This window comes from Octopus bimaculoides, chromosome 15 (genome assembly GCF_001194135.2).
Source record: "Octopus bimaculoides isolate UCB-OBI-ISO-001 chromosome 15, ASM119413v2, whole genome shotgun sequence".
Lineage (NCBI taxonomy): Eukaryota > Metazoa > Mollusca > Cephalopoda > Octopoda > Octopodidae > Octopus > Octopus bimaculoides.
This window is the reverse complement of record NC_068995.1, coordinates 34,044,815-34,050,337: the sequence shown is the minus strand read 5'-3', so window position 1 is coordinate 34,050,337 and position 5,523 is coordinate 34,044,815.

Genomic DNA, 5,523 nt, shown 5'->3' with positions numbered 1-5,523 from the left:
ATATATATACATGCATATATATATATACACACATACATATATACATACATATATATATATGTATGTATATGTATGCACATATACATATATATATATACATAGTCTCTATGTGTGTGTGTGTGTGTGTGTGTGTGCAAATTTATGTATATATATGTAGTCGGTCAGTTGTTCATAAGTCCGAAATGAAGCACACTCTAAAACCTTTGGTGCAGTAATAATTGATATAGTCGGTGGTTATGGCTAGTCAGGAAGTTACCACTGGTTTCGCACCCATAATGCTTTTAGCGATATATCTTGATCGTCAAACCCACTGACCAGCGGCATATACTATCTCTACTACTAGAGGGGTTGTGAAAAAGTCTAGGGCCTGCGATACAATCGCTCAATTCGTAGCGTGTGGTATTTTCCAGTTCGGCAGCAGGAACTTATGCTTATGTTTACATTCACTGAAAGTTTCAGATATGGAATTCAGCAGTGCAGTGGATTTCCCAGATATGAAAAGGATCTGTGATTTAGCTGTACCGCAGACTCTACACCCCTATCCGTTTAGCCTCATTATGGCTTTAGGGTCAAGGGTGACATAACTCTAATTCTCCTCGTTTTTTTTATTTTTATTTTTTATTTTATTTTTCTTTCTTATTTTATTTTCCTTTCGTTTTCCAGTGTTTTCAAACTTCAACCTTTTACATCTACCTTCTCGCATTTTCTCTTATTCTATCGCTGAATTTTAGCTTGCATATGGCATTTCAGCGCAGCCTGAAGATTGTATAGAAGCACCAGAAGTATTATAAAATGTTGTTTGTATCATTTTCACTGCATGAAACTATTAGCAGCTTATAAAAATATACACTGTGTTCATTAAGCAATATATATATACATGCGTGTGCGTGTGTGTGTGTGTGTGTGTGTGTGTGTGTGTGTGTGTGTGTGTGTGTGTGTGTGTGTGTGTGTGTGTGTGTGTGTGTAACAGTTCCAAATAAATGAAGCTAATATTTTCAAAATCCCACGAACCATTACCGTGTCACAATAATCTTGCTAAACAAATGTTTAAGGAACCGATCTATGTTTAAAATCATTTTGTTTATTTAATAAAGTAGTCTTCCAACTCTACTTTTGTTAAAATTTAATTTAAACTTTACACGTGACAACCTAGAAGTCTCTACCTGGTTGCCCAACTTCCTAGAAATAGCTGTCAAGTCCATCCAATCACACCCTGCCATCTCAGCTAAAGAAAAGAAATAAGAGCCATTGTTGCCTTGCGTATCCAGAAAAACAGGATAGGCACAGCTGGAACGCCTTTTATTATATGTATATACTGTCTTGATCTGAGGTCCATCAACAACAACTTCAATTTTAGAGTGATTTTTCTATATCGTAATGGAATGCTGAACAATTTTGTCTGAGCCAAGCTTAAATTTTTTCTCGAATAATTTCATTATATTTTTTTCCCCTCAGCAAACGATTATTCTCTTATAATGGTTTCTTTCCATATTTTCACTACCAGTAACAACCCCACCCCATTGCACTTTTACCTTTAACAACGACACCAACGAAACACCACGACTATCGAATCTACAAACATCAAAATCATTATCAACAACTATGAATCGATCAATAACACTAACATCCGTCTCGAATGTTCCAATGGTGCCAAACGAAAGGAACAAAATAAACAGTGATAACATTTTTTCTTTCTTTTTATTGGCGTCTATTTATTTTATTTTAGATTTATTTCTGTATCACAAACTGTGAACGATACTGTTATTGGTTATCGATTTTTGAACAGACCAATCGCCGCTTCGCTGCATTTATGACAGCGAAAGTAACAGGGGAGAGTCTCTAACTTACTGCAAGGGAACTCGCTCGTAAAGCACCGATTTTTTGGCTGTTTCGCCAATGTTTATATAATCCGCTGATTTTAAGCCGTCGACAGATACACATGCCCACACATTAAAACTTCTAAATATATGAATATTTACGTATGTATGCGTGTGCATGTGTGTGTGTGTGTGTGTGTGTGTGTGTGTGTGTGTGTGTGTGTGTGTGTGTGTGTGTGTGTGTGTGTGTGTGTGTGTAATCGGGGAACATTCGGAATAGCTGTCACAAATAAAATGGAATTTTATAGGTGGTTTTAGTATTTTTCGTCATTTTACTCTATCACGCATTTAAAATTTTAAAATCCTGAAATTGTTACTCTTGAAAAAAAATTCTTTAAATTGCATTTTTTTTACATCTTTCGTCCCCGCTCCCGCCAACCCCCTTATTTGTTTTTTGGTTGTTTTTTTTCTCTTTTTAGATCATTTTTTTTTCACACTTTTACCTTTTTTTTCTATACGACACAAAAGTTTTACGAATTTATTAAGCTGCTCATGGTTGCTGGAGCTGCTAAAATTAACAGCAAAACCATATTTATCACCTGTTTATTGATTTTTTCACCCAAAAATTACATTTTATCACGCTTTTACTATTGTGTTAAAAGTTGTTTTTTTTTTCTATACGATATAAAAATTAAATGAATAAATTATTAGAGAAAAAAGTATTTATTAAACTTTACCTGATTTCATCAGCATGATTGCGCTGATGGTAAAGTTGGCCCACTCATGGCATTAAAATGTTTCGACTCGTAGACAACAAAAACGTAATGACCACCACCATCCCAACATAGACATTCCTTAAGGAAAGAAATATTCACTTTGAAAAGTATAGTCAAAAACAAATAGAAATTGATATAGTTCCCATCAAACTGAATTTTACATACCGAGGAAAACCAAACAGGATGCTGAACAATTTCAAGTAAAGGTTTTCCTCAACCGCCAAACCAAATGAGACTTGTACATTATTAGAAAAGAGAGAGCCGTTTTTGATAATGTTGTTAACCATAGGGCAGCCCTGACTGGTTAAACCTATGAAAGAAGACATTCTAGTTGTGTTCATCTGTTATTTTAGTGATATCCAAGTGTGACTTATCCAATGTGCCATTTAGTTTCAGACATAGTAGATTGTAATTTGAAGATTTTACTGTCATTTCAAGCATCCCGAGAGAGAGCGTAAGAGCTTCTACTTTCCTTTCTAGAAAGTTTAAATAGAAAATGAAAAACTCGTCCCTTCCTGCGTATGCCTGTATGAGCCTCTGTGTATGTGCTTGTGTGTGGCTGTATGTGCCTGTGTGTGTCTCAATGTATGCCTGAGTGTATTTGTGTGTTCTTGTGTGTGCCTGTACGTGCCTGTGGGTACTTGTGTGTATGTGAGCCTGTGTACCTATATCTGTGTGTATGTACGTGTGTGCGCATGTGTATGTCTGCCTCTGTCTGAGTGTACCTGCATGTGCTGTATGTGCTTACCTGTGCCTGTGCGTGTCTATATGTGCCTATGTGTGTGTCTGTGTGTGCGTGTGCGTGTATGTATCTATGCGTACCTCTGAGTACGTGCAAATGGGACCGTATCATCGTATTTCAGGTTGCGTGAAATAAATTAACTCCTGGCTTGTCTCCCTCCGCTCCAAAATATTGTGCAGTAATGCTGTACACAGTATTTCACGATTTCCCTATTGTTTTATTTTCCCAAAAATTTTACATTCCGTACACTTTAGAATGATATCGAATGATAAAGTTAAAAGGAGGCGCAAAAACTGAAATGTAGCCTATGAATTAATAAGGGTAAAGAGTAAAGACCCTCTTCAGTCATGAATGACCATGAGATTGCACCTAGAAAGTTCCCCTCCGAGGCACAAGTCTGAACAAGGTTGTTTGTCGAAGACCAGCAGTCGCCCATGCATATCAGCCTCACCTCTCCCCGCCACCGATGTGACGTCGCAACTCATTTCTACAAATGAGTGAACTGGGACAAGGTGAAATAAAGTGTCTTGTTCAAGAACACAACACACAGCCCGATCTGGGAATCGAACTCACTGCTTCATGATTGCGAGCCCGACACTCTAACTACTAAGCCATGCATAGAACTGATAAATAAATTACAAGATACCAATAGCACGTGTTTATAAATCCTACGACATTAAAAATTGTTTCTGATAGAAGTAAATTAAAGGATAACTTTCACCAGTTTTCCTTTAAATATAATGTTGAAAGCACTAAACTGGTGTGTGCTGAAGAAAACCTGAAAGTTGGGTAAGATAAAAACTTAGAAAAAGTTTTATGTAAGTGGTATGTTCAACAGAGATCAAGTGGTGTTAATGCACGAAGACCCGGGCTAAAATCTGTATATGACACTCTTCGAAAATAAACGGGACTTAATGTTAAATCAAGTGATAGGTTGCTGTGATTTATCAGAAAAAGGCAAGGCATTGTGAAGAAGAAAAACCTTTGCATGATTAATCATATAGGAACTTAAGAAATTTACTTACTAGAGCTTTTTTTTAATCTTTATGATGCCGATGAAACCAGCTTGTGTTCGTGTCGTTTCTGAAAATACCTTAGCCTATAAACATGAACACAGTATTCATAGCTGCAAATCAAATAAAGAATAAATTTCTGCCTTATGAACAAATGTTGGTAACTTGCAGCACCTGGAACTCATGGTTGTAGAAAAATCAAAGAAACAATGCACTTTCAAAAAAATATTATGACTCAGTGATCCATAATACACAGCTGTCCAAATAATGTGGTGTTTATTTCGAAGGTATTTTCTGACTGGTTTTTCAATTGCTTTATCCCAGATGTGAGTCACATCCAAGGAGATCTGGAGATTTCTCCTCAAAATGTAAAGACATTGTTGCTTCTTGACAATGCCTCTACTCACCATGATACAAAGAATTTAGTCATAATAATAGATTTAAATAGCTCAGGGGAGGTTTTCGTTTGTTTGATTTTTTGTTTGTTTGTTTGTTTGTTTTGTATTTATTTGGTTGGGAGTTTTTTGGGGTTTTTTGCTTTTATTTTTGCCTCCTAACATATTGTGTATTATTCGGCTAGTAAAGACACTGTGCAAGGAAAATTGTTGTGAAGAAATAATAGCAATGCTGAAGGATGAAGATTCAGAAGACACAAGGTCGAGAAGGGCTGCTTCAACCTATATTCTCAACTTTGCAGATATGGGAAGGATTTGAAGACAACGGCTTCAGTTAATGGTTTAAAGAACTTGATGAATGATATTAAACTTGATTTTGATCTAGAAGAGTCTGAAGTAAATTACTTTCAGTGTATCGTTGTAAATGCTGGCAACTGGAAAACAACTGACAGTGTTGTTCGGCAATGGCTTGAAATATGATAATGATCTTGGATTTCGGGTCCATTGATGAACAAATTCGAAGCCTAATGAATATTGCCATCCACTTCATAGAGATATATTGTGACGAGAGATTGTCCCGTACAATCAATATTTCTTCACAGTTCAGTGAAGCGATAATTGCTTTCAACTTTTGGGAGGGAAATAGTCAATTACTTCGGCTCCAGTACTTAGCTGGTACTTATTTTATTTACTCCAAACAGATGAAAAGCAAAGTCGACCTCGGCAAAATTTGAACTCAGAACGTGTGTGTGTGTGTGTGTGTGTGTGTGTGTGTGTGTG